A 9,284-nucleotide genomic window follows, 5' to 3' on the forward strand; every position below is an offset into this window, starting at 1 on the left:
TTTGTTGAAACACCTCAGCTGATATTCTGTCAATTCCTGGAGCCTTGTTTTTTTGCCAATGCTTTCAGTGCAGCTTGAACCTCATCCTTTATCACCATCGGTTCCTGATCATACACTACCTATTTAAATGGTCGAACATTGACAAATGAGAAGAAACAGCTGCAAACATCCATTAATAATTGGAACCTGGAATGTATGAAGTATGAATCTAGGAAAATTGGAAATAGTCAAAATGAAATGGAATGCATAAACATCAATATCCTAGGTATTAGTGAGCTGAAATGGACTTGTATTGGCCATTTTGAATAGAACAGTCATATAGTCTACTACGCTGGGAATAACAATTTCAAGAAGAATGGTGTTGCATTCATCATCAAAAAGAACATTTCTAGATCTTTCTTGAAGTACAATGCTGTCAGTCATAGGGTAATATCCATACACCTACAAAGAAGACCAGTTAATATGACTATTATTCAAATTTGTGCACCAACCACTAAGGCCAAAGATGAAGAAATTGAAGACTGTTTTCAGTTGCTGCAGTCTGAAATTGATCAGGCATGCAATCAGGATGCATTGATAATTACTGATGATTGGAATGTGAAAGTTGGAAACAAAGAAGAAGGATTGGTAGTTGGAAAATATGGCTTTGGTGATAGAATCAACACGGGAGATTGAATGGTAGAATTTTGCAAGACCAACGGCTTCTTCATTGCAAATACCTTCTTTCACCAACATAAATGGCGACTATGGACCTCACCAGATGGAACACACAGGAATCAAATTGACTACATTTGTGGAAAGAGACGATGGAAAAGCTCAATATCATCAGTCAGAACAAGGTCAGGGGCTGATGGTGGAGCAGACCATCAATTGCTCATATGGAAGTTCAAGCTGAAACTGAAGAAAATCAGAGCAAGTCCACAAGAACCAAAATGCAAGCTTGAGTATATTCCACCTGAATTTAGAGACCATCTCAAGAATATATTTGACACGTTGAACACTATTGACCGAAGACCAGGCGAATTGTGGAATGACATCAAGGACATCATACATGAAGAAAACAAGAGGTCACTGAAAAGACAGGAAAGAAAGAAAAGACCAAGATGGATGTCACAGGAGACTCTGAAACTTGCTCATGTACATCGAGCAGTTAAAGCAAAAGGAAGAAATGATGAAGTAAAAGAACTGAACAGGAGATTTCAAAGGGTGGCTCAAGATGACAAAGTAAAGTATTATAATGACATGTGCATAGAGCTGGAGATAGAAAACCAAAACGGAAGAATATGTTCGGCATTTCTCAAACTGAAAGGACTGAAAAAAAAAATTCAGACCTCAAGTTGCAGTAGTGATGGATTCTATGGGGAAAACATATTGGAGTGAGAAAAAAAAAAAAAACTAGAGGCAGAGAGGCCAATTACAAGGGTGTGGCAACAATTCAAGTGAACACTAACGAGGGCCTGGGTTAGGACAGAGGTAGTGGGAATGGAAATAAGGGGCCAGATGTGGGATACCAAAGAAGTTGATCTTGCATGGTTTGGGTATTGATCAGCTGTGGAGTGAGCAATAGCAAGGAGTAGAGGAGGGCTTTCAGGTTCCAAGTGTAGGAGACTAAGGATCTGGTGACATCATTAGCAAAAATGAAGAAGAGAGGAACGTGGGGATAAAAATGAGTGAGTTTTAAATTTCGTGAGTCTGGGGTAGCCATAGCACTCCCAGGAAGAACTACTGAAGAGTCCACTGGAAATGCAGGTCTGTAACTTGAGTCTGAACTAGCCACACAGGCTTGAAGCCATAGCAGTACTTGGATCTACCATGTGAGAGATAATAGGGTGAGGATGCAGGAAATGGGAAAATATGAGAGGAGAGGACAAGGAAAAAGTGCCAGAAAATGCGTCTGTTTCAGGGCGGAAAGAGGATACAGCAAAGGAGGTAGAGACAGCACAAAAGAGGCAGAACCAAGGAAAGAGTTACTAGGAAACCAAGCCATCAACAACATCAAAAACCAGAGAACAGCCATGGTGGGGAAGAGCTGACGAGAAGCCATAGGCCTTAGTGACTTTAGTAACTGGAAGTTATTCCCTGCTTTCTTCCAAAAAGCATTTGAAGAGACTTAAATGATTACAACACACTTCAAACAGGACAATTGAAATAAGCATCTTAAGAAGACGGCTAGAGGGAGGCATAAGTGGTGAGTTAAGTACTGCAGCTGATCACTAAATTTAGTACTGAGCTTCTTGACAGATAAGAGATTTAGAGGTCTTGGTGTGCAAGATGCAACTTAGAAGGCAAAGAGATGAGGTAGGAGGGATCAAGGACGGAAGTGGAAAGGCAAGTCCAGACAACCCCCTAAGAGTATTTTTTGTGGTGCAGAGAAAAAGAAAGAAGGACAATCCAGAATAGGATGTAGATTGTGGTAACAAAGATAGAGGATAAACAGTTATACTGTGCTAACCACATAACAAAGACAACAACAGTCTCTTGTATGCCCCTTCTGCAGAAATATGTGCATATCTGCCATAGGAAATTAGGAAGGTCAGTATGAGAAAATGTCCCACAGAAGGTGGCCTCTCACTTGGACACAGGTAGAATTCTTGAGACTGGTTCCATTCCCAGCCAATTCACCCCAAGCACAGCCACCAAACATCTGTCAGTGGAGGCTTGTGTGTTGCTGTGATGCTGAACTGCTTTCAGTGAAACTTCCAGACTAAGACAGACTAGGAACAAAGCCCTCGTGATCTACTTCCAAAAATTAGCCAGTGAAAGCCCTGTGGATCACAATGGTCTGATCCTGTTGCATATAGTATCACCATGAATTGGGGCCAACTGGGGAGCAGCTAACAAAAACAAAGATATAGAGAAAGAACATTCAATTGAGGATTGAGGTGGAATGCAGCTAGAGCAAAGGCACTGAGATGGGACAAAACATGAATCTTCTTGAGTGACAAAGAGTCTCTTTATCATCCCACATTCAATGGTCATCCTCTTGAGTTTAACTAAATACTAAGGTTTTCTAGCCCGATGGGTGACAAACTCGGCAGTGTGGTCTTTGGTGTACCACTAGAAGATCTTGGGTACCAAAGATAGAGGATACCAGCAGCTATAATGGGGAAGGAGGTAGAATGGCTAGGAGGACCCAGGGAAAGGGCAATACTGGGACTGTTGGCCCAGCTCCAGGGAGTGAAATTCCCCCCAGAGGCCTTGGGCTTTCTTCCCTCCTCTCTCCTAGGCTTTCCTGTTTAGAGGCAAGAGGTCTGGGGGAGTGGGAGTAGACACAGAAACTCATTCTCTCTGGGCCTTCAGCTCCATTTTCTCATTCCTCAAAGGTTAATCTGTATTAGTGGTTTTCAACCTTTTAAGAACCACAGAAGGCTTTCAGCTTTTCTTCTGGCTCCATATAACCCCCAGATGACATGACCTAAGTCTTGTCACTGTTACTGTTTTCTTTTTTTAAATAAAGTTAAATCATAAAAAAGAAGCAAAATTGTTCTTTTTTAATGCATCAGCAATGGCCATTTGTTGGAATATTTGAGAGTTTTTGATATCATTTTATTGGATGCTTTTGTTTAAATACTTAATATTCTTGGGGAGATATTTTAGTACAGAGACAAATTAGTTACCACTGCTGCTTTCTTTCAGCTAGGGCCCCTGTTCACCTCACAGAAGAAAAAGGCCTTATGAGAAACAAGGGTAACAGTTTTTAGAATATCTTCTATGCATTGGGCATTTTGCAATCTATTAATATTATTTAACCTTCCAATAACCCTTTAAAGTGGGCTTTTTTCATTGTGAGGCTCATAAAGCCTAAGTAGCTTGCCCCAAATCAAACTAGATTAAAGTCGGGAGTTGAGTCCAGGAACATTGGACTTGGAAATCTGCTTTCCTCTATACTACACTATCTCCCATGCCAAAAGATGATTAGTAAGGGATGGGGCTGTGAACTGGGCTTTTTCTCTCTAAAGTTGGTTTCTCATGTGTCTCCGAGTACCTGTCAACATGCATACTTCTCAAATGAACTGTATATGTGCATCCCAAATGGATATTCTTGTCACCCAAAAAGTGTTATGTAGAAGAGGGGTTAGACTTGTTCTGTATTGTTCTATGTGTAGACTTTGAACAAATGGATGAAGTTAAAGCAGACAGATTTTAGCTCAACACAGTAAAGAACTTTCTGACAAAGTAGCCCATGGAATGTGAAGATGCGAAAGAAAAACCACAGAGACATAAGATATACCTAGAAATGAGGTAAATAACAATAGGCACTATTATATTTCCCCATTATACGGATGAGAAAACTGAGCTATAGTGTGATTAAGTAGCTTGCCCAAGATGGAGCAGGAAGTTTCCCCATTTTGGCTCAAAGCTCCTTGCAGGTAGAGAAAGCAGGGCTGGTGAGATGGAGAAGAGAAGCTGTAGCATATAAGTCTGTTTTCTCCCATCCCATACCTGGGATATAGTATTTAAAAAAAAACAAAAAGGACAAAAAAGGATAGGGTGGGACAAAAGGACAATTGGGCAAGGTAACATTCTCTACTCTTTCAAAATAGTCCTTTCACTAAGAAATCACATGGAGGACCTCTGAACCATGAACCATGACCCGACTCATTAACCTAGCTGTTTCTTCATGACCATTCATTTATCTAACTATTCATCTGACAAACATTTATTGAGTATCCTTTATTCTAGAAATGATGCTAAACCCTGGAGATACAATAATGACTAAGACATGATTACTGCCCTCAAAGTGTTCCTAGTTTCCACAGAAGGAAGCTAGAAAAGACCATAAGTAATTGTCACAAATCAGACAGATAAAATAAGCTAAGAGCAGCATAACCAAAGTATTCTGGGGGTTTGGAGAAGGAAATTTGGAATAATTTTTTCATGGGAGTGGGAGGACTCAGAAAAGACTTCAGGAAAACAACAATGTAAAGAGCAGGTTTTGGAAAATGAATTAAATTGCAGGAAGGGAAGATCTGAGCCAAGATCCTGACACATGAAAAGCAAAGGGATTACTGGGAAGCTGAGAGTAAAGGATACAGAAATAGGAATCATGGGAGGTAAGGATAGGAAGCTACTCTGGGGCAGAAATATGAGTCATCTTGAATATCCTGGACTTCTAACTTGATTTGGAGACAGTGAGAGGTATTTACAAATGAGATTCCATAGGTCGAGAGATTTATAGACTGTTCAACAGCATTACTGATAAAAGGCATAGAAAGAGGTGCAGTCAGGAGGCTGCAGTCCTGTGGAATGATTATTAACATGGAACTTGGGACTCAGCCAGACTCCACTCTAAATCGTGACTTCTCACCTGCTTCTGCAACTCTGAGCAAGTTACTTCCCTCTGGGCCTCGTTTCTGTATCCGTAAAATAGGAAATTGAACACCTACTTGATAAGTTTGTTAGGAGGACTGAATGAACTACTGTTGTGTAAAGTTCTTAGCAGATAACAAGAATTCGATAAATGGTTGTTTCTGGTTTTGTTAGCCACCATCTAGTCCACTTTGGCTCATGGTAACCTTATATACAACAAAACATTGCCCAGTCCTGTGCCATCACCATGATTGTTAGTTTGTTTGAGTCCATTGTTTCAGCTATTTGATAAATGCTAGCAGAACCAAAATTAGGACTGGCCTGTTGAATCAATGTGTCTCACCCACTCACCAGCTTCTCTGGAAAATCTAACTGCTTTAGGCCTGGGTTTTTACATTCCCCACTCTCCCACCCTCCTCCCCTGCCCCATGTTTGGTGCATTCTGAAGAAAAACACCCTCATATTTAATGATTTTGCTTCCATTTTGACATGGTGAGCATCAGGGTACTGGCTATTCCCTGTGATGGTGCTCTCTATGTGGGTTCTCTTTGAACTTCTAATTAGCAACAGACTCACCACACAGCCACAGTAATTACACAGGACTGATCCCAAGGCCTTGCCTGGGGCCCAGAATGGACTTTGGGGGATGGGAAAAAGCAATTAACCACTTTGGGTTTACACAGCAAAAATAATGGGAAAGAAAGCCATCTCAAGCAAGTGTTCAAGACCCAGCCTTAGACATACTGACCCCTAAGGTGTCATGCCTTTGAGAGAGAGAGAGAGGCAGAGACACCTCTATGAGGTTCATGTCTTCAGTTTTGATGTGGTTCCTAAAAGCACAGCACAGGCTAATACCTGTGCATTCCTTCATATACTGTGATTATGTATTCAGTAAATAGCATCAAGACTATAAAGACTTTGTTCTGAAATGAAGCAACATTAATTCATTAAGTCAATAATTCATGGACTCTTTTATCTAAAGTGGCAACATCACACCATCAATTCACAAAACAGCCACTTCTCTGAAGTGTATGTGATGATGATAATGGATTTTCTAACAATACCTTCTCAAAGCAAGGTCACTGGGCCCAGATGCTGTGGACATGCCAATCTGACCTAGGCCAGCAAAACAAGCTTTATTATTGAACTTAATTATAAACTATCAAGATAATGGTCTAGACTAAACTGTTTCCTAGGGGATTATTTAGAAACCAGTAATTTTTTTAACCCATTTTAGTTTTAAATCTACTGTACTTGGCAGTACCTGTGATCTTACAGGAAATGCTTTTGCAATGTAGAATGGACTAAAAATGGTGCAAATATTTTAGAATCTTAGCAAAATTAGTGACACTATAAAATGTTCTACTCTTCTTATACAAAAATGTCAGGCAGTTGTCTGTTTTATAAACATTGTACATACAAATACTGTATAGGTATATAGTTCAGATAAACATATTCTGTAATGAAATAAGCAATTATGAGTATTTCTAGAGTTGTAGAAAAAAAGCAGCACAAAGTTTAGTAAAACAAAAAGAAAGTTTTATTTGGCATATATTCAAAAATGCAAAAGTGGGAAATCAAACAAGCATGCTGCTAGAGCCATGTCTGTCTGAGTCCAAGGAAATATTGCAGAATAGGCAAGAGTGGGAAAATGAACAAGCATGCTGCCACAGCCATGTCTGCCTGAGCCCAGAGAACATTACAGAAAAGGCAAAAGTGGGAAAACAGACAAGCTTGCTGCTAGAGCCATAGCTGTCCGAATCCAAGAAACATTACAGAGCCATAGGCATATATTAGTGTGCAAATGGGCAAAACCATTGAAAGCTTCACCTTTTCACAGATTGGCTAGAAACTGTAATCCTACATTTTGAATTGTCTTTCTTAACAATCATTGGTCCAGGTTTCAGTAATGACAGTCAGGAGAGTCTTCACTGGTCCAACGAATTTTCTATTCACTAAATGCTAACAGAAACAGATAAGAGTGGAAAGCCTTTCGTGTTCTGATTGATTGACTTATGTGAAAGGTTCCCTAAAAGATATTTTCCAAGATTATATTAGCTATTGTCTTTATACCTCAGGGCTCAGTTGATGTGTCCTTGTGAGTCCTTGCGAGCCCAGCTCCAGCTGGGGTCACATCTCTATGCTCAAGTACAGGGAATAAAGATTCCAATATTATTTCCTAAATTATTAGTCAATTCTTTAATGCGACACATGTTCATATTCACAGACTGTTGCTTCATGACTGCATGAAATTGGGCAATGCATCCACCCTGGCTTACCTTTGTGTGAGGATTAATGTTGGGGATAGGATTCTGGGGAGAAGACGAAGAATACAATATTTTCTGGACTGTACCGTCAAGTTTACACCAGCTTTTAGGGAAAACCCCAACTAATGCGTGGATTATAAGACGAACCACCATATCAAAAATGTTAAAATGAGGGAAAAGTACATCACAGAATTGAGGAAATAATATATATTTTATTTGACTAGTGAAGTCCTGGTAAAACTATGCACCTCTCATGAATGAAGAACTGCATTTTCAATTATAACGATCGTACCACAACCAAAGAAACCAGGGCTTGAAGATTTCAGCCCAACATCTTCATCTCTTCACCAGCTGAGTAAAAATATTTTGAGGTCATTTTCATCACATCTTTTGTGACATGCAACTGAGCATACGGTGTATATCCATCTTGCCTATTTTGGCATTTTAAATGTAAGTCTCAAGGGTTACCTGAGGAAAAAAAATTTCTCGCATTACTGCAACTTAGAACAGTATCAAGTTACAGAATTTCAGCTTTGTGATATTTGCATGGAATTTTGCAAAAATTTGTAATAATCTTTGAAACTGAAATAAGTTCATTCTAAAACCAGAGTTTAAAAAAAAAAAGTTACCGTCGAGTCAACTCTGACTCACGGCGACCCCATGTATGTTAGGGTAGAACTGTGCTCCACAGGGTTTTCAATGGTTGATTTTTTTCAGAAGTATATCATCAGAACTGTCTTCTTAGGTGCCTCTTGGTGGACTCAAACCTCCAACCTTCTGGGTAGCGTGTTAACCATTTGCACCACCAGGAAGCAAATAATGTGGTAGTTGATAGCGTGGACCCTGTAATCTGAGAGGTGGGTTTGAGCCCCGCTTTTACCATGTTCTAGAATTGACCATGGCTAAGTTGCATGAATCTCTATGTTGCTGTGTGCCATCGAATTGGTTGCAACTCATAGTACTCATAGGACAGAGTAAAACTGCCCCATAGGGCTTCCTAGGCTGTAATCTTTATGGAAACAGATTGCCAGGTCTTTTCTTCCTTGGAGACTCTGTCTTTAAAAACAAACAAACCTGCTGCCTGTGAGTCGATTCTGACTCATAGGGACCCTACAGGACTGAGTAGAACTGCCTTATAGCGTTTCCAAGGAGCAGTTGGTGGATTCGAACTGCCAACCTTTTGGTTAGTGCTGAGCTCTTAATGGTTGTGCCACCAGGGCCCATGTAAGCCTCAATAATCTCAACTCAAAAATGGTGAGAATAATAGTCCTACATTATAGGCTGGCTGGGAAGAGAAAATAAGCACTATATGTAAAGTGTTCAGCACATAGTAAGCACTCATTGAGTATAAATTATCATTCTTCAACATAAATTGCCTAAAATTATGGTTTATTCGACTTTTCCTTAAATTATCTTAAGTTTTTTCTCTCTTGAAAATCAAGGAGTAAAATTCCCACTATATTTTCTCCCTTCAGCTTAAGCAGCCCAAACCTTATACAGCTGGACTTGGATTAGACTGGAATAGTTTATTCTTCCCTGCTTTTTCTTGCTTCTCTGTTCTTCTAACATTTTCTACAATGAACATGCTATTGAATAATTGGGGGTGGGATTAGAAAATAAAATACTCTTTCCATGTGTATACACAGAGAGGGAAAGAGAAAAAGAAACGCACATGCATGCGGACAGGCCAAAATTTAGAGCCGTTTT

Source organism: Loxodonta africana, chromosome 12 (genome assembly GCF_030014295.1).
Source record: "Loxodonta africana isolate mLoxAfr1 chromosome 12, mLoxAfr1.hap2, whole genome shotgun sequence".
NCBI classification, from domain to species: Eukaryota; Metazoa; Chordata; class Mammalia; order Proboscidea; family Elephantidae; genus Loxodonta; species Loxodonta africana.